This window comes from Bidens hawaiensis, unplaced genomic scaffold (assembly GCF_021521415.1).
Source record: "Bidens hawaiensis isolate Kalapana, Puna unplaced genomic scaffold, B.hawaiensis_p1.1 tig00035476_1, whole genome shotgun sequence".
Lineage (NCBI taxonomy): Eukaryota > Viridiplantae > Streptophyta > Magnoliopsida > Asterales > Asteraceae > Bidens > Bidens hawaiensis.
Window position 1 is genome coordinate 1 of NW_027496169.1, and position 27,213 is coordinate 27,213.

General features: G+C 36.2%; 1 pseudogene across 1 annotated transcript; it reads right to left on the reverse strand.

The window, feature by feature from the left end:
• Positions 1–3: 3 nt before the first annotated feature.
• On the reverse strand, positions 4–10,716 carry LOC143587383 (homeobox-DDT domain protein RLT1-like; annotated as a pseudogene). The gene is made up of 17 exons (XR_013144881.1): positions 10,636–10,716; positions 6,190–6,358; positions 5,320–5,957; positions 5,160–5,240; positions 4,655–4,816; positions 4,358–4,580; positions 4,157–4,263; positions 3,954–4,040; positions 3,704–3,856; positions 3,470–3,622; positions 3,116–3,325; positions 2,330–2,878; positions 1,815–2,252; positions 1,268–1,731; positions 1,081–1,185; positions 717–981; positions 4–444 (listed from the first exon to the last, which is right to left on the reverse strand). The product of XR_013144881.1 is annotated as a homeobox-DDT domain protein RLT1-like (transcript).
• Between the last annotated feature and the right edge of the window lie 16,497 nt (positions 10,717–27,213).

A 27,213-nucleotide genomic window follows, 5' to 3' on the forward strand; every position in this document is an offset into this window, starting at 1 on the left:
TTCAAACCCGGCTTCATTTCCGTCACCACCATCATCATCATCATCATCGGATTCACTTGCATCTTCTTCTTCTTCTTCTTCTTCACTGACATGATAGTTCACATTTTCGGTTTGAATATCGTCAACGGGTTTTTGATACCATTCTTCATTGATAAAGTTTCTAACACGCTCGTCTTTTTCGGGAGCATTTTCAATTCTTCTTTTTCTCACGGTTCGTCGGCCCGTTGCATGTGTTTGTTGTTTGATAACTTCACTCATTGGAACATTGTCTCTAAAGTAGGATCGGCTGCTGGCGGCTGTTATGGAGCCTGCAGCCCGTTTCTGCAACTTCCGACCACCACGGCTCCGTACACCACCACGAGTCGCCGGTTTTACAGGTTTGACATGATCTGTATCTAAAGCTTGCCCAACGTTCTTTAAAAATGTAAACTTTAATCGAGATCTCTGTAAAGAAACAAGTTAAGAGACCAGTTTAGCATCGGTTGACTTTGAAGGTCAAAATGTGCATGTCCAAATTATAATATTAACATCAATTATTTAAAAAAACCGAAAATAATTGCATAATAAACTAAAAACAAACGCAAATACTACTTATGCTAAACTTATTTGTATCTATTATAATAGAATCCATGTCTATTTTAACTTTTTGACTATAACATGTTTGACCTCAATAATCAAAACATCTCAAGTATGTGCATGTTCAAATGAAGAATTACCTTAGTGATATCGTTTGACTCCTGTACGATGTTGAGCTCGGCTTTCTGTTCAGGAGAGTAGATAATCGAGCTATCAAGCTCAAAAAGCCTCAAACTCACAGCAGCTATAGTTTGAGGTATCCATGGAAGTACCCGGGACCAAACCCGAACCGAAGCCTGATGCAACCATTTCTGATAACCCCGGGGTCCCAAGCAGTTCCTTTGTTGTCTCAAACTCCAAAGCCATATAGTCCCGTTTTATCACACTCTCGAGCCATGTAAGAACCTGCAGCCAAATATGATTATCAAGGACATTTTAAGAGAAATAAAACTACTAATTTAATACGCATATAGAGTTGATTATCAGCGGTTGAGTGAGTTTAACCTGCAGAAGATCAGCGGATAACAATGATCCTTGCAACTTTGAGCCCCAAGTGTCCCTATTGTTTTCGGTCCAAGAAGATTGCAAAGCCTCAGATGGAAGAGCAGCCTGTGTTGTTTCCACACAATTAGTTTATAAAAACAAACAAACAAATAAGAATATAAAAAATTCGAAAATATTAATTTTTTACCTCCAAGAACGTTAATAGGGACTTGATCAATCGGATTCTTATCGGGACAGTGATATCCCAATTATTTGGATCATTAGCTTTATGAATATTATTATCTTGAACATCTGATTCAAGATAACATCGAGGACAAATAGTCTTCTCCATGCAATAAGAGGCATGACAAGAATCGCAAGTTCCCTGGAGCGGGGTGCACCGTTGCTTACCATGTGTCTTAGCCGATAAACTTGATGAATATAAACATTCTTTCCACATCCACTTCTCGAAATCTTGATACCGTTCCATAGCTTTTCTGTTCTCCAATTCGTCCCTCCCAACCTCAATATTAAAACCTGAAGCACACGTCATACTATTTGAATTTATTCTAGCATTCTCCTTGAACGTCATCTCTGTTTTTGCAGCATTATGTGCAAATGAGATTCCCTGGCCCCACGTGTGTCCAATGACAACAACAGAGCATCAAACGCCTACGTTTAACATAACCATAATGGTTAAAAGAGGTTCAATTCATTATTTAAACGACAACATACATACAAATTGTCAAACTTACCTCTACGGAATCGATGAGCCTCCAAGAACCATTTTGTAACTCAACAAAGATCCTGCCAGACCCGGGATCATGTCGAGAATTAGATGCTACAAATTGCCAATAACGATTATGCCTTCGATCTTCGCCCAAAGGCAAAGATCTGTACACATACATTTCTTCTGCTTTGTGACCAATGAAAGCTTTTAACTGCAACCGCGATCTTTCAGCTGTATTATATCCATTGTTATGAGCTTGGCTCATTGACTGGCCCGCAGAACTATCATGACCCATTTGAGGAGGCCAGTCATTGATTTTATTATCAATCGACGGGCTTTGGCCGCTTTCCACGAGAGAAGAATCTTGTAATTTGGTTATAAATTCATCTTTCATGCACTTTTTATCGAGTAATGCATCTGTCCACATTTGCTTTCTAATAGACGTTACAGCATCTAACCGATCCTGTAACACAGTTTTACGAAAAAGGGTATTAAAAATAATTTATGAAAGGAGCTTAAAAATTTTATATTTAAATTTACCTCAAGAACTACACGAATAATATTTCCTTCATTAGCGATTCCAACTAAAGCAACAAGAGCATTGAGACGATCTTCAACACAAAGATCTGAATATTCCCCTTCTGTAAGGCCTTGAACCCACGGTTCTGATTTTCTTTCATCAATTTCAGTACTTCCTTGACTAACATTTTCAAATTCGGTTATCAATTCAACATCATCTTCACAAACGGACGTTTTAACGTCTTGACTGTAAAAGTTGGCGCCTTTAATAGTAGATGAAGTACCAATATCATCAATTTCTTGACCCTCAACAACCTCAGATTCAAAATGTTCATCTTTCTCAACATCGTCAACGTTAACACCAGATAAAATCCCATTTGTGAATGTTTGTATCTTCTCTTTAGCCTGTGAAATTACTTCATCAGCAGTAGCAGGGTCCTTCCTGTAAGCGGGCCGAACACAATAAGTAGAAGGAGCTATTCTATTAAATAAAACCGGGTCCCTTGATAATGCAACCGAGATCGAAGCATCTGGTGTCTTGCTAGTTGAAAGATCACGAAGTCCTGTTTTCTTCAAATGTTAAAGAAATAGAAGTCAAAAAACTATCTTTATGATAAACAGAAAAGTCAGCATATAATAATCTTTATAACAAAAGAAGTGTCATAAATCTTTATAGCAAAAGAGAAGAAAAAATATAATCTTTATAACAAAAGAAAAGTCAAAGTACAATCTTTATAAAAAAATAAAAGTCAAAATATAATCTTTATAACGAAAGAAAGGTAAAAATTGCAATCTAATTATAAAAACCTGAATCTTTTCGGCGAGTTCTAAAACATTTAGGCCCTTGCTTCCCTCAAGACAAAGAACATGATAAGCAGCAAATTTGACTGTCCCGGGAGTCATACGATATTTTGGCTTCCTTTGATGGCGGGCCCCCTTTTCTTGCATCAAAGTGGCTGCATTTTCAGCAGCTGACCCATTCCGTAACATGGCAATTACATCCTCACAACCCTTACTCTGCACCAACACAAACCAGATAGCTACGCAAGTTAACTTTACTCCAGATGTATTTAAAAGTGTTTGGATTGGCATTTTGGAAGTGGTTACGTGACACTGAAATAATTCTAATTACATAACAAAAAAAAAGAATATAATATGCACCTCATCATTTTCAGGCAAACACGATGATTTGGCGTCTTTTTTCAACTGAGGTCCAAAACCAGCAGATAGAGCAAATTGTCGAAGAATTTCAGGCCACGTTAACGGGTTTAGATGCTTAAGCCAGTTGCGTATGTCAAAGCCCCACATATATGCCTATATTGCAACCAATTAAATACACATTTATAAATAAGCATATAAGGATTTTATATATAAAATTTAAAATTACAGAATTACCCCTTCAACAATCTGAGGATGACCACCTTCAGGATTAGCAACCGTGTATTGATTAGTCCCGGGCCCACCAGACGGTGTTCTTGCAGCCTCTTCAATATCTCTTACAATCAACTTCAGGAGAGCAATGTGAATCTCTCCCAATATTCTTGAATCCTGATAATTTAAAAATATATATATATATATAAGAAAAACAGTTTCATTAAAAGTATTGAAAATGAAATGTGAAATCGAAGAGTGATGTGAAACTAACATAATCATGAAGAGCTTGAACAAACTCATCAAGAGTAAAAGGCCAAAGCCCGAGAATATCCGCAAATGTCATACAAAATTTCCAAACCTGTTAATGCCATTGAAAATCAATCAAGAAACTGTTTGGAACTTTGGATAAAATATGAAAATTCTAATGATAAAAATATCATATTCAAGAAACAAAAAGGATACATAAAACCCTACCATGAGAAGGTTTCCAACATTTTCTTCCGAGTCAATCCATGGATGAACCGAAAACGGACGTTTTAATCTCATTTGCACAGAATTTGGTGGGAATACACATAAAAGATCTGGGAATAATGTTAAATCATATAAGTTGTCAATAATTACAAAATCAATAGATGAATCTTGTTACAAATAAAGATTAACCAAAGTGGTATTTACCTCGAAACGAATCAAGATTTTGCAAAGTTTCATAGTCAAGTGAAGCGATTGAAGTCAACCCTTTACGAGAAGCGGCTAATTCCAATAATTCTAAACGTTCATCCTCAATTAACTCCATCGATTCTTTAGCAAATTTTCTTGCTGCTGCTTTCTCAATAGCAGCTTTAACTTTTATTGCTTCTTTTTCACTTCGAAGCTCTTCTTGTTGTCTTCTTCTCTCCGCCTTTTACAAAAGTCAAAGCATATACTTAAACAAGTCAAAACATTAACCACAAGAGTAAAATGGTAAATCATTACCTTTAAAGATTCCTTCTGCAATAACTTTTCTCTTCGTTCGCTTTCACGCCTTTCTTCACGTTGAAATCTTTCTTCTTGTCTTTGTCTTTCCCGCATCATTCTTTCTTCTACCTTTCGTCTCTCACGGTCTTGTCTCTCCATTTCTTTTTTCATTTGTTCTTTCTAAAAAAATATAAAACACAATAACACAACTTATTAAAGCATTCACATTGAAGCCTCCAACTCTAACTCTAAAATTAAGTAAAAACACACTTTTCTTTAAATTTTGTTTACTTTTCAAAAACCTCGCACATCCAACTCTATATCTCTATCTCTATCCTACTCACAAACACTTATTTTATTAATTTTCCTCTTTTTAATACACTCGCAACAAAATATAGAGAGTTGAACATGAGCCTCTAAATATAGAGGTGTACTTTAGTTTTCTATAAACTTTTCTATATCATTGTGGAGGTGTTTCTTGTCGCGTTTCTCTATTTTCCTCTATGTTATATAGAATTTATACCTTTTTTCTCAACAAATCTTTCTTCTCAAGCTCTAACTTCATCCTCTTTTCGGATTGACCATCTCTTCCAACATCTTCACTCTGCAAGAAAAAAACAACTTTAAAACAAAATGCTACATATTTCAATAAACAAAATATTATCAACGATTCATAAGTATACCTTGCGTTTTCTCCACATTTGCATAACTTCTTCATTAGGTTCAATGAAGTCATTATCATTTCTAGGTGAAGCAACACCCTTTAACTGTCCCGGCCCCACATAAGGTGGTGGCGGTTGACCATTTTGAACAAGTAATTTTTGGTCACTCGGGTAACCAACAGGTGTGTCATGTAACTGAGGATCCGCACCATACGGTTTATGTTTTACGTTACCTTTCGTTATCCCAAATGCACCCAATGGCGGTTCGTCAAACTCAATTCCAAGAGTCGGTCCATCTTCCCTCAACGATCCACCTAACTTAGCCTCCACGTACTCAATCAGTCTTCTCACCGTCGTCTGAGTCAGCTCATACGACTTGCTACGCGCCAACTGTTCATTCAACTGGCTAGAATCCGAGTCCGACTCCGAACCTGACCCTGACTCATGATGCGACCTAGACCGTGAACTATGGTCAGCAACAACTAATTCCTGTTTAGAAGATTTTAACGCCTCCATCTGTTCCCCAACTATCTTTTTCACAGTCTCTTCTCTCTTATCCTTTAACCGACGATGACAAAACCACATTTGCAGTTGTCGGTCAGTTAACCCTAACGACTGCGACAACTCGGCCCTTACGGCCTCCGACGGATACATATCCGCTGCAAAACAAAATTAATCATCCATAACATAAACAATAATCTTACAACAATCTCATTAAAACTAAACTTAATCTACCAATCAACAAATAGCTAATCTTTACTTAACCTAAATCATATCAACAACATGAACAATAATCTATAAAATCACAACTTAATCTACCAATTAGCAAACTCATCCAACAAATTTAATCAAAAACTAAAATATTATTATTAGAAAGATTGAGACACATACAAGCATAGGTTCTTTCAAGTATATCCAGTTGATGAGGAGTCTTCATATGCCTTTTAGGCTTCTTGGATCCATCAGATTGAGCCATATTATCATCATTAGGGTTCCGATTGTTGTCTCCTTCCGAACCCATATCCAAAAACCAGTTAAAAATCGAAACTTGAACGAAACCCTAAAAAATTATCAAGAAAATAATAACACCCAAAACAAGAACTAGGGTTCCAAGATGAAAAACAACATAAAGATTCAGCCTTGGTGAAAAACAAAGAATACCCAGATGAGATTTTGGTTGGGATATAATAATAATATTGAAGAGAGAAGAAAATAATAATATTGTGGTGATGTGATATTATTATTATTATTATTATTATTATTATTATTATTATTATTATTACAATTCCAAAGGAACAGAGAAGGAAGATCAAGAATAGTTGGAGTATACCATTTGATCCGATTAATCTTTTCATATTTGTTTCTTGTATTAAAGATTTTTATAATTTTTCTTTTTTCTTTGGTTGTGTATAAATTATAGAGCACAAACACGTTATGTTTTTTCTTGGATTCGTAAGTTGATAGATTGGATGAGATAGAATAGAATAGAATAGAATAGAATCAAATCAACCAATTTCTTTCTATTGTTTTTCATCTGTGAGACCAATAAGGCAGTTCAATTTTGGGGGTTTTGTTTTATTTTTTAGTTGTTTTTTTAATTTAAAGGTTACTATATTTGGGGTTTAGTAATTAGTAAAAAAAGTAATTAGTAAAATTAAAATGAATTTTACTGGTTGGTTCCTGGGTTTTGGTTTTGTGATGTTTTGTTTGGGAGTAGATCGGGTTGGTCAACGTGTTTAGAGGCTGTCTCTGTTATTGGGCTTCTAGGCCCATTCATAAAAGCCTGTACAGTCCTAAGTGTTCAATGTGTTAAGAGGTAGAGGTGCACAAATCGGGTATTAGAAAAACCCGAGTTCGGGTATAGAATCGGGTTCGGGTATGATCGGTTATTGGAAAATCGGGTATTAGAAATACCCGGGTCAGGTCCGGGTATTGGCTTGAAAAGCCATACCCTATGTAGCGGGTTCGGGTCGGGTATAGAACAGGGTATTCCAAAACCGGGTATTTGAATACCCTATTTCCGGGTATTGAAAAACCATATTTTCGGGTTTTTCGGGCATAGATTGAAACTTTTTAGGGGTATTTTTCGGGTATTTTCCTGTTATTTTTCGAGTAATTTCGGGTATAGATCGGGTATTTGAACAACCCGGTTTCGCGTATTAGAAAACCCGGTTCCGGGTATGGAGCCGGTTCTGGTTTTCAAGTATTACCGGGTACAAATTGGGTCCGGTTCAGGTACGGGTTTTGGTACTAATATGCATACCATATTCGTACCCTACGGGTAGGGTCGGGTACGGGTTCGGGTATTAAAAACCCGAGTATAGAAAAACCAAACCCCGACCCGGGTAGGGTCGGGGTTTTTTTTTTTGGGGGTCTGGTTCCGAATTCGGTTTTTTTTTTTTTTTTTGTGCCCCTCTAGGCATGTGTAGCTTTTGTTTTAATTAGTCTGGAAAGGGAGGCTAACTAATAAACGACACTTGACAAGTTGCAATAGGCCTTGCTCTTTTTGGTCCGTGCTATACGGCCCATTAACTTGTTTGTAAAGTGGTCTCCAGTCATTTGTCTAAAAAGTCCGCTCTCAAATAAACTGGTGTCTTCGCTATAGTACATAAAGCCTAAAGGAGCAAAATATGTTATCAAAAGGGCAAGTACCTTAAGATAACACTAACATAATCTTTGTGTTTTTGTTAAAAGAATTCTCTCTAACAACTTTTGACATCCGTTTAGATTTCATGATTAAGTTAATTGTGAATGTAATATTCAAACCGGGCCATTTTTCATTTGGTTTAAGTAAACTGAAAACGGATGTTTATTTCGAAACCAATAATATGTTAAAAATTATGAGAACTGTATAATTCAGACATTCAGTTGCATGTAAACTTTGAATGTGATGCAAAAAACAGTTACGTACGTAGCAGTTATACCTTCTCTCACACTACCACTATGATTATATGCCTTAGAATACGTAGGATACACCACTCCTGGCTAACCTTCCATCACTATGTGTCACGCAAACAATACGATCGCACTAAATCCCCTTCACCCCATTTTACTCAACCCATGAAACACATTCATTCTGACTCCGCCCTTTTTTTAAATAAAAATACATCATTCGTTCAACCGAACAGTGAGTTGCATGAAGATCCCCACGAATGGCAAAGGTTTAGCGCCAAAATGAGGAGGGGCGGTGTATGCCGCCGACGCCGCTGTCACCGTGACAGATTTAGCGACAATGTGATGTCCATGTTTAGGGGTGTAAACGAGCCTAGCCGAGCCCGAGCTCAACTAGGCTCAAGCTCGGCTCGTTTAACTTGCACAGAGCTCGAGCTCGGCTCATTTCGAGCTCTATTTTTAAAGCTCGAGCTCGGCTCATGAATGGATTTTGAAGCTCGGGCTCGGCTCGTTTACTCTTTATTAATTATTTTTTTATATAATTATAATTATTTTATATATTTTTTTTCTATTATAATTTTATATATAAAAGAATATATATTATTCAGTTATTTTTATTTATTTTTTCATAACATTATATTTATTAATTAATAATTATTAAATATATATTTTTAAAAAATATATAAATGGCAGGCTCGTTTCGAGCTCTATTTTTAAAGCTCGAGCTCGGCTCATGAATGGATTTTGAAGCTCGAGCTCGGCTCGGGCTCGGCTCGTTTACTATTTATTAATTTTTTTTATATAATTATAATTATTTTATATATTTTTTTCTATTATAATTTTATATATAAAAGAATATATATTATTCAGTTATTTTTATTTATTTTTTCATAACATTATATTTATTAATTAATAATTATTAAATATATATTTTAAAAAATATACAAATGGCAGGCTCGTTTAGGCTCACGAGCTGGCTCGAGCTCGATAACTAAAGCTCGGGCTCGGGCTCGTTTATTAAACGAGCTTATATTTAGGCTTGAGCTCGGGCTCGGGCTCGGGCTCGATAAAGTTCGGCTCAAACGAGCTTTTTAACGAGCCGATCTCGAGTAGCTCGTGAGCAGCTCGGCTCATTTGCACCCCTATCCATGTTGTATAACCTTAGGCACAAGTATATATATATATATTATATTTTGGTACAAGTATATTATATTTTGTTCAACGAGTTCAATATATACTCTCTAATAATAGCCTACAAGTTTTGTCACTCATACATTAAACCCTATCATTTTTAACAAATTATAATACTAAACTAATAGTTAACATTCTTAAAATCTATGCTTCAAAATTTGTTAATTTAATATTTACTTCCTATTTTTTTTTCAAACATTTGATACTCATAATTATCTTTTTCCTTAAAATTGTTTTAAAGACTATTCTACAACGATTGTATTAATAGTGTTTAACGGGTTTATTGTTTCTTGTATACTGATTATTTATTAAATATTGTATTTTCAAAAACTACTCGTGTAATACACGGGTCTCAAACTAGTAAATTAATAAAACAAAACATCTACACAATTTACACAATTATGTAATGACATTTATGTCCAAATTTTATTTATTAATTACTTTTATCAAGTATCATGTTTGGACAACATAAATCATAATACTGTCACTAAATCACATTATCATCAAAGTATAACAATATGTTTTCTGATCAGTATAAAGCCAATAAAGACTACAAGAAATTAACGTTGGGCATAATCATTGAACATCCTTCAAATATTGAACATGAAGATTTGTTGTTGGTGCAATAATACTTTCATTTCATGTCAAACCAGTCATGATGAGCATTAGCGACGGAAATAAAAGTTTTTGTGACGGCTTTGCCATCACTACTGTTCTTTCAGTGGAGAATATTAGGGGCCATGTGAATGATGATAAATGTATGTATTTATTTTTGTCACAAAAGTGTTGACTGGAACAGGAAAAAGGTATCGAATTGGCACAAACATGCATGTAGTGTAGAAAACAAGGAAAGTATTGCATGCAGTCAAATGCCATAATAGTGTTTTACTACGACGGTGACAAAATTATAAATACTCATTATATTATTTTTTTTGAAGATGTAAACGTTATATGCTTCTCAGGAATTTATATATAAAAGTTTTAAGCAGGTTTATTACGAGATTGTGTACAAATTAATCAAGAATGTTTATTTTACGGTTTTCTTTAAATTTTTGGTGAATAAAACATGAGAAGAAGACTAAAATGTACACTTTTACATTGGGCCAATCCTCAAAATGTCCGTATAAATATGTAAGGTTACTATGAAAACTCGCACAGACCGCCAAGTTCTTTTTCAAACCAATCACGGACAGCCACGTGTAATAAAGCTTATTCATGTCCAATAAAGAACCTCTTGCCGCCAAAATTCAGTACCTCTGACACAGATGTTCCCGTCAAGATTGCAAGAGACGCCTGGTTTATAAAATCCTGCCTGCTAGCACTTTTTCCATGCATGGTGTTTTATTTTTCTTAGTTTTCCAAGCCAACAACTTATCTTTTTAACTCTCCTAAGAACCTAAGTCGCCTTGTATTTTTCATTATTAATATTTAATTTACAACTTATGTTTTAAATTCCCAACAATTACCTAATGGCATATTTCATTGAAGATTAAAGAATACAAATACATTAGAGATTAAACACCAAAGTAAACTAAAAAGATACAATCTTACATAGAACGAATTGGGATTTGGAAAACTAAAAAAACAGGTGACTTCCGGAAAAAGTGTTAGCCGATGGAATTTTTATAAATTAGGCGGCTCTTTGAAAGTCAGCGGGAACATATGTGTTAGAGATATTGTGAATCTTGGCAGCGGACGATTTTTTATTGGACAAAAAATTCACGGTTTTATTACATGTGGCTGTTCGTGATTTGTTTAAAAAAACTTGGTGGTATGGGCGGTTTTTCATGAATATTTTTTAAAACCTTATCAGATTTATATGGACGACATCTTGGGGATTGACAATGTAAAAGTGGACATGTTGGTCTATTTCTCATAAAACATTTACATTGGATAAACTGTTATTATTTAAATTTAGTCTATGACAAGTAAAGTTAGATTGGCAATAGCATCTCTGATGATAATAGTATCTCTGATGATAATGTTAAACCAATACTATAACAGTACAGAACAAACTAGATTACACTACTGTTTTTTTTTTTTTAATGTATACTAATACGTACTAATCTTCTTAAGCTATTCAGTGCATTCAAGAAAATTCCTTTTTGAATTGTTAATTTTATATAACTAATATTATATATCAACATCAAGCTATTAATAACTCAGCTTGAAAGTAAGTTTTCTTTTTTAATGTTGGTTAATCCCGTGTTATTTTCCTTTTTTCAAAGTAAAAAAGAAAAAAAACCGGAGTAGTTGGTAAGAAGTCCTGTTTACTGGAGAATTCACACCAACGTTTGCACTTATTAGTTAATCACAAGCTTAATGGTTTTAATTTGTTACTACATTATGCTTTACAAAGCATGCATAAATCCAGTGTTTTAAAAACCGGTTCAAACCGGCCGGTTAAACCGGATTTCACACAGCAGACCGGTATTTTGAGCCTGTTTTATTTTTTTGCCGGTTTGCTAGAACATCGTATTGGCGGTTTTTTTTCTAAAATATCGGTTTTACCGGTAAAACGGTTTTAAGTAAGGGAAAATTTTTATATTTGCGACCCATATTTTTTCAAAATTAATTTTAACTAAACGATTAACATTCAAACGTGTAAACTTTATGACTATTTTTTTAAAATTGAGTGTTTTTGTATTATTTTCTTAATATAAATTAACTTTTGGATTATTTTTGTTATGAAATTGTTTACCTTTGGGTTATTTTTGGAGTTGGAGTTGCATTTATAGGAAAGGTAAACTATTTAACCGGTTGAACCTTTCGATATAATCTGATTCAACCGGTTGTACCATTTTTAGCCTAATCCGGTATAAATAAAATATCAATTTTTAAAACATTGTGCATAACCCATTTCTCGCATGATAAATGTAGGCAACCTAAAATTTTACTTAGGGAAATCCACCAAGCTGATCAACGTGAGCTTTAACATAATCAAGCGGTTTCACTAAGTTTATACATTCATATTCATAGTATAGCAATAATTTAATATGTAAGTAATCTATATGCTTTCATGTATAAACATATAGAATGTAATTTATCCAACACATATGACAACGATCAATTCTTAATGATATATACAAAGGTGTCAAATGTTATGTAACAAACAAGTGGATATTTGTAAAGTGTCTAAATTTATTATATGGAATATTATAAAATAAAAGAGGTGAAAACTGAAAAGTACCAAGTTAAATGAATAAGTCTAGATAAGAAAATAATAAAATAAAAAAGTCAAAGATGTCTTAGATGCATTTTTCTTCATTTGGGGTAACGTGAAGGAATCTCCATTTTTTACACAAATTTAGATTTTAAGTGTTAGTGTGTGTATTAATATCGACCAAGAGAGAAACCGTACGAAAACACAAGAAAATTGGGATAACAAATACAAGAAGATTTAGTGGTTTGGTCAAAGATGAAGCATGTTACAATAAAGGTATATGTAATGGGGCGAAATGAGGGGCGATAAACATAGTTTTGGGGCGATAACACCGCCCCCAAGCTACAAATGAGGCGCAATGTGTGTGTGTGTGGGGTGGGGGTGGGGGGGGGGCGAGAACTGGATGTCGCCTAGTGTGTTTGTTTTATATTATTATTATAATCTTGTGTGTGTGTGATATATATATATGTGTGTGTGTGTATGTATATATTTGCCTACAACACCACTACACCCTAAAACAAAAATCCATTATTTGCTGACTGGACGTCAGATGCCACAAAACGCTCCATTTTGTAGCTCCTTCACTACACATAGCCTAAAAGATTTTGAGATAAATGTAATTGCTTGTTTGAAAAGGCGTTACGTTTTATATATTCTCCACTTACAAATTACCTTAGAAGTTAGTAGTAATCAAGTTATTTGTAACCATTCAGTTGTTGATCACCCTATTTTTGTTAACAATTAGGGCATACCATAATTGTTGATCAATTAGTCGTTGCTAATCACTTAATAGACAATTCCTATAGATAGGCTAGTTTGTACTGATGAACAGTTTCTACTATGATTAGTTTCTATTGTTCAAGTTCAACCGTGGTCGTGCCACTAACTAGACCAATAGCAATTTTTAGAGGTTTTAAAGTATGAAAACGTATTTTCACATGGTCGTGACCCTAATGAAATCCTCGAGGCTCGTTGGTGTCAGGTATTCAATTTGTCTCGATCAAGCATGCATCTAACACCTCCTAACTCAGATCGATATTTAAACTGGACGCCCTTTCAGTTTTATGTTAATCTTCATTAACTAATATGACTTAATAACACTAACATTATCGAGATGTATAAGACTGGACGTTGCAGTAGTATTGATCAAAGGTAACAAGAACTTAAAGCTATTCTTTTTTTAACATTTGATATAACTAAAAACTGTTTTTAACTAAAGCAAAGGAGATATTTAAAGTCTTAAAACTTAGATGATGAGGTTATTGATAACCCATTTATAATGATCATTAGTTAGATCATTGGATTGGCATAGTCATCATCTCACAATTGCTCAAGCTGGTATATTATTATATTAATGCATCCCAAAGTATGATGTCTAAAGGTATGTCCATTCCTAAAGCAAGTGAGTTTGCAAGTCAATTAAATACTCAGCCAAGGTTTAATGTGTGATGAAAACTTATAAGCTATATATATATATATATATTCAGTAGTATCAGAAATTCGGTATCCCTTTTCAAAGTTGTTACCATAAATAATTAATGATAGAGATGCGGCCATAATCAAACTATGAACCTCATTTGAAAGCAAAATTTGTAAAGTATGTTAATTCCCGATTAGCTTTCTGAATCATGTAAATAATCTGATAAGACAGAAAGGAACATAATATGAACCTCATTAGCAGAAATTATTTTCGTGAACCTCATTTGAAAACAAAAATTATTTTCGTAAACATAATGTTGTAATTACGTATCTAAAACAAACCAAATGATATCTTTTACAAAAGGATCGAACCATCATACTTATAATATGTTGCAACTTTTCGTGAAAGAATCCAACAAATGACGATTATAATGGTTGCCACTTATCTGTAACATCATTGGAAAGTATCGAACTCGTGTGCTGAAGGGGCATTGCAGGGGGCGGTATACTGAACGAAAAGTATAGGTAAAAATGTTCAACCACATACGCCTGTTGCGGCGTGTTAACGCGCACAATCTAGACCAGAACGTAAAATATATAAAAGAAAATCTAAGTTAACTCAGGACTCTTGTGTTGCAACGGGACTGTTAAATGTGGAAAAACATATGTAAAAATTAACGTTGAATCAAAAACGTACGTTGCAGCAATTATAAAAAGTATATGGGTTAAATGTTAGGATTTAAAATGAAACGATGAAAAACATAGGGTTAAGACTAAAAAAGATTTAAAACAATAATAAAAATATATTAACTAAGCATATGGTATAACTTCTATCACAACCAACAATCTCTTTGCTAATTGTTCTATATATAATTTGCTTCATACATCATTTTTATCGTATATCACGGATACTTAGAACTTTGAACATCTAGAAAGGCCAAACACAAACAGCATTTCATTGGAAAATAGTTAATTTATTATGAGTTAACAATAAATAGAAAAAATGGAAAAAGTGAATATCCCATAATGATTCATTCACTATGGTGTGAAAGACATAATTCCTCCTAGCAAAGAAGAAAGTGCAAAGAAGGGTGTGGGGTTGAACCATGAGATGACAATTATGAATATGTGTTGGTGGTACCTTTTCCAATTTTCTTTTTATATAATAATATTACCTCATAGATTATTATTCATGTTATAAACATCACATAATGCTGATATAATGTGTGATATTGGTGGGAAAGAAAGACTTGATACGTGGGACCCACAAATCTCTATAGGTGACATCCACCTAGCAGATAGCTCCTAATCTCTAAAGTGTCTCAAATGGCCAATTGTTTATGCTAAGTTTTGATTATAATATTCCTATCTCAAAAGGACACTGAAATATTTTTGGGTTGGACAAATGCTAACTTCATGTAAATTAAGAATCACCTTTAAGAAAAGCAAAATAGGAAGAATGTTGTAATCATTGATAAAGTTATTTTAAATTTGAATTGTTCAATTTTAGCTAAGACCATCCTATATATAGCTAGCATGTAAAATGCATATTTTTAAAATCTATACATAACAAGTGAAAAGAATGTAGAAAAAACATTTGTGCAAGTATAGTTAAGGTTCCTACATAATTCTTTTTTTCCCACTTTTGTCATTTCCCTCTAGGTTGTTTAAACATAAAATTAAAGTGTTATTGAGTTGGACCAAAATAACAATATTTTGAAACCATGAGGACGAAAACGGACAAAAAAAAACATTCTTGAACGAAAATGACAAAAGTGATCGAACCATTTGGACAGAAATGGAAGATCACTCTATAAAACATAATGGTTTCTCAATAAGAATGAGCAATTGTATACCGAGTATCGATATTGTATTTGTATAGTCGAACATAATGATCAGTACCGATGCCAATATTCGTTTGTCATGTTTTTTTTTGTATCGATGCCATTTCGTTTTGGTATTTTTAATGGCAATAGTACCAAACTGATTAAAAAATCCGTATGGTATTCGCCACTTGGTTTCTACTTTAAATTTTATATTGTATTCATCTCATCCCTATTTCGTAATACTTAATGAGGGTGTTCGGTTCAATTCAAATCACGGTCTTCATTTGATTCATGCATCATAGAAAATGATATTTTGAAATATTAAGTTTGTTGCTTTCAAGTTTGATTTTATAACTAAAAACATATTTAGATTTTAGACCGTGCCAACTAACCTGCTAAGTGTATCAACCGTTTTAATTCTAGCATTCTGAGAATGAGTACATACAAACTAGCATTATGAGTCCCCAATGAATAAAGGTTCAGATTCTGTAAGGTGCATATTATGAAGTTTCTTTTACAATTATTAAACTATTGAAACAACAAATAAATTCTTAAGAGGACAAACAGATGGAGTCGGATGCCATGTAGGCAAAATGGCCACGTTTGAGTCCGAGTTTGTTTGGTGGTGATGTCCAGATCTTTGGGCGGAGAAGGACTAGAGATATTGAATCATGAGTCGGCTCATGCTAAAGTGATTTGGCCGCCTCCGTAGCACCATGCAACATGATAGGCACAACAACAATCGACCAATTGTCCAGCAGTAGAAGTAGCCGAGTAGTATGAGCATGAGCCGCCTCATTAGCATCATCATGTTGTCATAGTTGCGAGATGTCAATGACACCATTTTTCATTAAACTTTTGGTGAGATGAGCTGGGTAAATGAGTACACGACCTTGTTGTTTTCTAATTTTGAAAATATTGTGAGTTTACTCCTTGTTTCTCCTTTAACATTAAATCTGGTTTTTAATTTACAACATGAAAATTGTTGGGTTCGTAGGCCTTGTTGGCCCGGTTTATTATATGAAGTCAAAAGAGGAGACGGGTGTGGGCGGTCGGGCTCAAGCCCGGCCCGGTTTAGATTTCTTGCATAATAATTTACTAACCCTAGTTCAGTCTCTATATAAACAACATTATGTACTTGTAATATTCGGTCACTCAATAAAGAAATACCTAGTTGCCGCCCGTGGACGTAGGTCAGTTTAGACCGAACCACGTTAAATCCTCGTGTTCGTTTATTGCTTTCGTGTCGTGTTCGGTTTCGTGTGTGCGTTTAATCCTAACAAGTGGTATCAGAGCTTAGGTTTGGATCACGCGAAGAACACGTTGAACCAGCCAAGTCGCCACCAAACCATCCAGCCGCCGCCACCCTACTGCGCTAGGGTTCCGCCGCCGCTACGGTTCTCCGATTGTCGTTAGGGTTTACGCCGCCGCTGTTTCGCCGCCACTAAACCCAGCCCGACGATCGCGACTAGGGTTCAGTCCACCGCCATACACCACCAGTAACCAACGGTTGGCAGTTTCCGCCATCGCTAGAATTGTTGTCGCCAACGATCAATGGTTAGTTTGATGTTCTTTTATTTTGTTGAAAGCTATTAATCAGAGCATCACCATTGGTATCTCATCGTATGCGCCGTCCCGTGAAGATAGGTTTGTTTTGACTTGGAGTGTGATTTCCAAGTAGGTTGGAGACCGAGATATTTTATGTTTCTTTGGACCAGATCCCACATGGGCCTAGCAAATTAACAGTGGTCTATTTTTTGGTTTGCTATTGGTCCGTGACTTAGGCTGTTGCCCAAGTTCAATATTTTTTTGGTAGGATTAAGAAATTATTTGGGTCAAGATCGTAGTTGCAAAGAACGAGCCAATAACAGTTCAATCAAGATCCTGTTTTAGTTGAAGAACCGTTGTCAATTAGAAGAAGCGTTAAAGAAACCAAAACCAGTGCCAACCGCGTTTGTCAGGTTTATCGTTTCAGTTTAAAGTTTCGGTTTCTGATTTACAGTTCGTTATTCCGCTGCATGTTTAAAATAGGTTGATTTTTTAACAGAGTTCAGTAGAACAGTCGTTAAGTTCAGTCTCGTGTTGCTGTGTCTATCTCTGTTTTTATCCAGTTTTTCGTTTTAGTCATTGTTATGGCAGAAGACGGAAAGGTTTCGATACAGAAGTTTGACGGACAGAAGTTCGGTTGGTGGAAGGTGCAGATTAAGGCACTACTTTGTCAGAAAGACTTGGATGTAGTGTTTGAGGATGAAAAACCAGAAAAGTTGTCAGAAGCAGATTGGAAGAAGTTAGACAAGAAAGCTAGGGCTTGTATTACTCTGTCGTTGTCGGAAGATGTGGCGTTGAACATCATGAAAGAAACCACAGCACGTGGTATGATGGAGGCGCTATCCAACATGTATGAAAAGTCTTCGGCAGCGAATAAAGTCTATCTTATCCGAGAGCTAGTGACAACAAGAATGAAAGAGGGTGGGTCAGTTACAACTCATATCAATAATCTTAATTCGATCTTGTCCCGCTTAGTGTCAGTTGACATTAAGTTTGATGATGAAGTTCAAGGCCTCTTGTTATTATCCTCTTTGCCCGACAGTTGGTCGCAAACAGTGACTGCAGTTTGTAGTTCGTCTACAAATATTACTTTCGATGGGATTCGAGATCTGATTCTGGGAGAAGATTCAAGACGCAGAAGTTCAGGTGAATCATCAGGCAATATGCTAGTCACAGAAGGTAGAGGTAGGGGAAAACAGCGAGGCAGTGGGAGCAGGAAGAGGAGTCAGTCTAAGACTCGTAAGGATATTGAATATTGGGGTTGTAAAGAGAAAGGACACTTCAGGAATCAGTGTCCGAATGGTAAGAAAGAGGTGAACGTTACAGAAGACGACACAGATGACGGGGTCAGTAGTGATGAGGCTTTGGTTTGTAGTGTTGAGAGTAGCGTTGATGCTTGGGTGATGGATTCTGGTGCATCGTTTCATGCCACTCATTGTAGTGAAACGATGAAGAATCTTAAATTTGGGGATTTTGGAAAGGTTCGACTAGCGAATGATGATATTTTAGAGGTTACGGGTATGGGAGACGTTGATTTGATAACTTCAGCCGGTACTTCTTGGACTTTGAAAGACGTGAGGGTTATTCCAAGTTTGAAGAAACGTTTGATTTCAGTTGGGCAGTTGGATGACCAAGGGCACGATGTTAAGTTCGGGAATGGGCAGTGGAAAGTAGTTAAAGGGAATCTTGTGGTTGCTCGTGGCAAGAAAATGGGTTCGTTGTATATGGTCGATATGTCACCGAAAGGAGTGGATCCAGTTTTGGTGAAAGACAAAATCCGGTTCACAGAATCTCGTGGGCAGAAGAAGGTTCGTTTTGCAAGTAACAAACCCAGAGCCAAAGTGAAGATTCAGGATGAACAAGCTAGGAAGGTTAAATCAGTTGGGGGACATCGTGACAGTGGGAGCACAGGTCGTGTTTCAGTTACAGTTCCAGGTCGACAGTGGATTAAGAAAACCAGTATTCCAGCTGTAAAAGTCTCTCTAATGAATTACTTGCTGAATATGGAGAGTGTTTGTTCTCAGGTTTTCTCAGAATCTGGTAGTTCGTTACAGTGGGAGCCGGTAGGGACAGAGAACGGGTCAGGGGCAGTTTCAGCCATGACTGACGTGTTGGAGCTCCGGGGAGCTTCAACGGGCCTTCAGGTTAATTGATGAGAAGGCGGTGGCAACTAGAAGAAGTTTAATGTTTAGATTACAGAAGTACAATCAGGAGTGCAGACGAGAGTACTCAAGGCCTCCGAGTGGGAGATTGTTGGGTTCGTAGGCCTTGTTGGCCCGGTTTATTATATGAAGTCAAAAGAGGAGACGGGTGTGGGCGATCGGGCCCAAGCCCGGCCCGGTTTAGATTTCTTGCATAATAATTTACTAACCCTAGTTCAGTCTCTATATAAACAACATTATGTACTTGTAATATTGGTCACTCAATAAAGAAATACCTAGTTGCCGCCCGTGGACGTAGGTCAGTTTAGACCGAACCACGTTAAATCCTCGTGTTCGTTTATTGCTTTCGTGTCGTGTTCGGTTTCGTGTGTGCGTTTAATCCTAACAAAAATATGACTCATGTAGGATCAACATCAATAAGTTGTCCCTAAACAAAGCTTAAAAGGGATATTGACTCGTAAATGATATATAATCTAGACAAGATCGTATTTTATATTTATATATAAATACTATTCGACTATTCGTATACCAGACTTGGGAGTTGTATTAGATAGGTAACGTTTTGAATTTTCATTTAAAATAATGCTATTAAAATAAAAGTTTGTATATTCATTTTAATGGTTTATTTTTCGAGTTACCTTTATCAGAAAACTCCTTGGCCTCGAATTACAAATGTATTTTGTAATTTCAAAATTTTAAATAATAAAATAAACAACGCTTCAAGAGTTCAAGAACGAAACCAAATCCATAAATTAAATTAAATAGAACTTAAAAAGTAATACACTGTTTTTTTTCCATCCAAATCCTTGTAAATAAATTTAATAAATTGCACATTACCACTATGTTAATGAAAATTTGGAAACTTATACATTTATAACGAAACATGGTGGTGTGTGACATCAAAGGTATATGTTGGGTTCGTAGGCCTTGTTGGCCCGGTTTATTATATGAAGTCAAAAGAGGAAACGGGTGTGGGCGGTCGGGCCCAAGCCCGGCCCGGTTTAGATTTCTTGCATAATAATTTACTAACCCTAGTTCAGTCTCTATATAAACAACATTATGTACTTGTAATATTCGGTCATTCAATAAAGATATACCTAGTTGCCACCCGTGGACGTAGGTCAGTTTAGACCGAACCACGTTAAATCCTCGTGTTCGTTTACTGCTTTCGTGTCGTGTTCAGTTCGTGTGTGCGTTTAATCCTAACAAGTGGTATCAGAGCCAGGTTCAGATCACGCGAAGAACACGTTGAACCAGCCGAGTCGCCGCCAAACCATCCAGCCGCCGCCACCCTACTGCGCTAGGGTTCCGCCGCCGCCTACGGTTTTTTCGATTGTCGTTAGGGTATACGTCGCCGCTGTTTCGCCGCCACTAAACCCAGCCCGACGATCGCGACTAGGGTTCAGTCCACCGCCATACACCACCAGTAACCACCGTAGTTATTCACGCCGTCGATCAGTTCGTTTTCGGCAGTTCAATCACTGACCAAAGAAGATTAGAACTTGTTGTGATAGTATGGTCAGGGTGTTAGTTTAGAAGAAGAAGGTTGAGGAGTTCCGATTTGATTTCGGTAATTATTTGAGCAGAAGAAGAGAGTGAATTTTGTGGGTAAAGGCTTTGGTTTGTAGTGTTGAGAGTAGCGTTGATGCTTGGGTGATGGATTCTGGTGCATCGTTTCATGCCACTCACTGTAGTGAAACGATGAAGAATCTTAAATTTGGGGATTTTGGAAAGGTTCGACTAGCGAATGATGATATTTTAGAGGTTACGGGTATGGGAGACGTTGATTTGATAACTTCAGCCGGTACTTCTTGGACTTTGAAAGACGTGAGGGTTATTCCAAGTTTGAAGAAACGTTTGATATCAGTTGGGCAGTTGGATGACCAAGGGCACGATGTTAAGTTCGGGAATGGGCAGTGGAAAGTAGTCAAAGGGAATCTCGTTGTTGCTCGTGGCAAGAAAATGGGTTCGTTGTATATGGTCGATATGTCATCGAAAGGAGTGGATCCAGTTTTGGTGAAAGACAAAATCCGGTTCACAGAATCTCGTGGGCAGAAGAAGGTTCGTTTTGCAAGTAACAAACCCAGAGCCAAAGTGAAGATTCAGGATGAACGAGCTAGGAAGGTTAAATCAGTTGGGGGACATCGTGACAGTGGGAGCACAGGTCGTGTTTCAGTTACAGTTCCAGGTCGACAGTGGATTAAGAAAACCAGTATTCCAGCTGTAAAAGTCTCTCTAATGAATTACTTGCTGAATATGGAGAGTGTTTGTTCTCAGGTTTTCTCAGAATCTGGTAGTTCGTTACAGTGGGAGCCGGTAGGGACAGAGAACGGGTCAGGGGCAGTTTCAGCCATGACTGACGTGTTGGAGCTCCGGGGAGCTTCAACGGGCCTTCAGGTTAATTGATGAGAAGGCGGTGGCAACTAGAAGAAGTTTAATGTTCAGATTACAGAAGTACAATCAGGAGTGCAGACGAGAGTACTCAAGGCCTCCGAGTGGGAGATTGTTGGGTTCGTAGGCCTTGTTGGCCCGGTTTATTATATGAAGTCAAAAGAGGAGACGGGTGTGGGCGGTCGGGCCCAAGCCCGGCCCGGTTTAGATTTCTTGCATAATAATTTACTAACCCTAGTTCAGTCTCTATATAAACAACATTATGTACTTGTAATATTGGTCACTCAATAAAGAAATACCTAGTTGCCACCCGTGGACGTGGGTCAGTTTAGACCGAACCACGTTAAATCCTCGTGTTCGTTTACTGCTTTCGTGTCGTGTTCAGTTCGTGTGTGCGTTTAATCCTAACAGTATAATTACGATATAATTGAAATATACAGTGCGTGGTGGGCTCGTCAATTTTTGAAATATATAGAATGGAGTAAATACTAACAAATAATTGAGGTTTACATTATTTTGTATAAAAGGAACTACTGAATGTCCCCAGTGGCGGACCCAGGATTTTTTGTTAATGGGGTCCCAATTTTTTCGGTTTACAAAATTTTTCGGGTCGGTCGTTATTCGGGTCGGGTCGAGGCGAGGAACATAATAAAACACGGAACTATGGTGTCATTGGAAACGAGTAAGTAGAAAGCATCTAAATTTACAAACTAGATTAAACATACACTTTTAATTCATACCCGAAAAACATGAACGTAATCTATATACATGGTCTTACATAATTGACCAAAACATGAAAAAATAACTCTAACACAAATAAATGATTAATTATAATATACATACACAAGGTAAATAATAAAAGAATATGCAAAATCCATGTTAACATTATATATATTGCATGGTGATAATGACTATATGAGAGAAACTAACAAAAAGCACAAATACCCTAACTGAATAACCAAGACTAGGATATTAAAAAAACAACAAAAAAGAAGTTTGATGGGGCTTGAACCTACAACCTCTCACAAGTAAAACAAGGGACTTTCTACTGTACCAGTTCAATCTTAATAGTATGGGTTACAAGTATTAATTTTTATGGGGTCCTTACAAAATTTAATATACCGTCTCTAAGTAATTTTTAAAAAACATCGGTGTCCCGGGACCCCGATCGAACCTATATGGGTCCGCCCCTGAATGTCCCAAAATTGATTGCTGCTCTTAAGTCTGCCCATGTAACATGTTTCTTTCATGGCCCTAGTACAAACATGGAATCGATATTGTCAATATATGTGGGTCACTATTTTCGTAAGTTTTCTTTTGGAAACTCGCACAATATATTCTTTTATGAAAAACTGTGAGACGAATGTTTTATTGAATCGTTTTTTATTTTCTTTTTTTTGAAATGATAGACTACGGTGCTTTTAAGCATGCAATCCTTGCATTTAATCTTTTATATACGAGAATTCCTACTTAATACACTAACATTAAGCGTTTATTAAAGAGTCAATATACAAAAACGATGAATGTAGCATTGTTATTTTATCTGTTGTTCATGGCAACAAACAATCATGAGATCTAGTGTGAGAATTTATTAGATTTATTATTAAACTCGTTTGCATCAAAAGCAAATCCTTGTTATTAAAAGTTCTAAGACAATTTTTATAAACAATCTTTTTACACCGGCTAAAATCTATGTAACCTTATACTTACAAGCAATTTTCTATTTTATTTTACTAAACTTACTTTTAAACTTGAGATTAAATAGACACCCTGGTCTTGATCGATCTACTGTTTACATCCATGTCATAATTTATCGTCTTCACTTTTCATAATATATTATCTTTAAATAAATATTTAATAAGTATCACCATAGTTCATAATTTCATATACTAACCAATGTAATGGTTTGAAGGCTGACCGTTCAAATCTCACAATATATAAGTTAAATGGATTTAAAAGTAGATTATTGATTAGTTTTTAAAAAGGTGTGTCCAAAATGAAGTTAAAGTTAATTAAATATCGATTTACAAGGTGTTGTTTGAAATAAAAAACTTGAAAAAAGGTTAACTTATCTCATATTAGAAGGTGGAATCTCACAAGGGTGTATAAATGGGAGTATTTCTTGGGTATTACTTTCTTAGCAGTTAGCAATAGCCAGTAAGCAAGAATCCGAAGCTAAAAGGATGCTAAGCCTCCTTACACACGCACACATGTTTGTGATCTTGATCGAATAGTTGATGGATCGGCTGGTTGTCATTGAACGGCTTGGGTTGGTTGCTATTGACGACTTGGGAGCGCCAGAAACTTTCCACAAATGGATAGCAACATGTGTGAAGGCGGTTAGTGTAGTTGATAGTTGAGTTGTCGTTGATGCTGTATGGGTGCTCAAATTCGGATACCTAAAAATTTCGAATACTTGATTTTACTATTACTAAACCAAATACAGTTCAATCCATATGTTTAATACAATAGATTGTCTTGGTGGTTTCTTTTGTGTTGATTATAAAGCTTATGGAGTGACTTAGGTTGTGGAGTTATGTCAAAGAATACATCAATTACACCTCCCAAAATCTCCCATTAGCCAATCGGTATAAAAATATTCAATTTATGCAACTAGAACTTACTACTTTCAAGTGAATTTCATATTCGAGGGTCATCTCGGAAAGTACAAAACTGATTCCAGTTGTTGTATTGTTGTAGTGTCTATAATAATCTCAAGTTGGAGGGTGCGATGACATAACACACAAGAAAATCATCGTTTAAAAAAAAAAAATTCATATGTCCTTTCAGTATGTAGTTATGGAGTTATGTACTTTAAAGATTATGTAAATCGTCTTTGACGTGACATAAACCTAAATTTATAAAATTCTGTAATATTCTATAACATGCTTTAATCTCCATTCAAATTCTTATTTATTGTTAAAATGTCACGTTAAAATTCATTAGAATGTCGTTGCCTATGGGATCTCCGAGTTTGTCATTTCATAATTTTTCCTCATGTAACCTCGACGATGGAATATACGAAAAACGAAAGAGTTTATTTTACTTAGTCACTTTTTATGATGTTTTAAGTGACAATGTTACTCATGCATGTATGATGATGTTTGCAAGTGTTTTAGATTTGACTTTAGTTGCTTTGTAGATATGCTTCTAACATGGTATTCAATGGCAATAATGTCAAAAGGAGTTGTAATCATGGCTTGCTGGCCAGTCGATCGAATTGCTTTTAAAACCACCCACGCTATACGTACTGTTTCCATTCCCCTTTGTCACTTGTATTTCTGTTTCATCATTAACTGTTATTTTTAAAAATACAATATAGAATCGCTTAAAATCAATAGAACGTATAACCCTGTCAAAAGACACCGAACATGAACTTAAATTCGACGTTGCGGTCTTTGTGAGGTATCAATCAATATTTTGAATTCAAATCAACATGGCAATTCATAGTGTTGGGAATTTCGGTTCAAGGCGTTACTTGGCGTGCAAGGTTAAGTAGCATGATTTAAATATGGAGTGGATAATTATAAACAATTAAATGTGCTTAGATTTAATTGTTCGTATAATTATCATGTCCTAATATTTAGCAATCTTAGTTGTAGTCTAATTGTGATATGTTAGATTATAAATACCAGTGCTTTGGGATTAGAGATTGTAATTAGGTAATTGAGTATTGTGAAGTTTCTCAATAATAATATTCGTGTTTGGGTGTTAGCCAAATTAACGAGTCTGAGTTCGTGTTCGATACCTGGTACCAATTCCATTAATTGGTATCAGAGCTATTACAATCGGACATGTGTTCGGAATCAAACCTGCAACCGGTGTTCAATCGATTCGGCAGTAGCAGCATCCAAACCTGTGACGTGAAGGGGGAAGCAGCAGCGATCGATTGGGTTCGTCGGCTGGAATCGGCGCTCTCAAAACCTGTGTTCATTGGACCTGTGTTGCGACGTGAGGAAGCAACAACAATCAAATAAAGATCTGAATATTCATCTTGTTTGTTGAGGTCCTTTGTGAAGGGGTACGGTTATCAAGGTGAAGTGTTTTAACTTATCACGTGATTGTGTTTTATTTGCCTTTGGTTCTGGTGTTAAAAAAAAAAGTTGACAGAAGTATGTTGTCAATTTATTTAAGGTGGTAAAAGGAATTGAATAATTTTTATTCAATTTCATATTTTTGGTTTGGTTGTGTATAATAATTTGAATCACGTGTCGAAACCATTGAATCAAGGTCACGAGATTTTTCAAACACTTATAGTCGTAGAACCAAGATGGGTGACGCGAACCAAGCGAAAAAGGAGACAATCTCCGGGTCGTTTCAATGTCCGCGTTTGACGAAAACAAACTACACGATTTGGAGTATGCATATGGAGGTTATTTTTGGGATTCATGGAGTTTGGGATGTGATTGACCCGGGCTCTAATGACGCGAAGCAAAATAACATCGCGAAGGCGCTTCTGTTCCAGTCGATTCCTGAGGAACGAATACTTCAAATCGGTAATTTTAAATTGGCAAAAGAGATGTGGGATGCCATAAAGTCAAGAAATATGGGTGCGGAACGTGTGAAGGATGCTAGACTTCATACGCTAATACGTGAATTTGACGGTTTGATGATGAAAGAAACCGAAACCATTGACGAGTATGCCTCGAGAATAACCGCGATCTCTTCTAGAGCAGCCACACTTGGACAACCGTATGAAGAAAGGAAGCTAGTCCAGAAATTCTTCACAAGCTTGCCGAGCCGGTTTATCCAAGTTGTAGCATCCCTCGAGCAAGTGTTAGACCTTAAAACAGTCGGTTTTGAGGATGTTGTCGGGAGGTTAAAAACTTATGAGGAGCGTATCAAAGGACACGTGTTGCGTTCTGAAGAAGGTAAACTTTTGTTTAATAATTCTGAATCCTCTTCGAGTTCGAATCAGTTTTCACGCGAATCGAGTAGAGGGGCGCGGGAAAGGTTCGAATTGAGGACGTGGTAGTGGACGTGGTGGTGGACGTGGGAGTCAGAACCGTGGTTCACAAAGTGGGTCTAACGAAGGGGATAAACGAAAGGGCAAAAAGGATTATTTGGAAGTTCAATGCTTTCGTTGTGATGAATTTGGTCACTTCGTTTCGAGGTGTCCGGTACGAAGGAAAGAGAGGCAGGCACATATGGCCGAAGCAAAAGAAAAAGACCCGTCCCTCTATATGGTGCAGTGTGTTCAAGAAAAAGTGTACTTGAATGAACATAAGGTTATACCAAAAGATTACGAGAGTGGTTCGAACGAACAAGACTTGTGGTATTTGGATAACGGTGCGAGCAACCATATGACGGGTAATTTATCTTT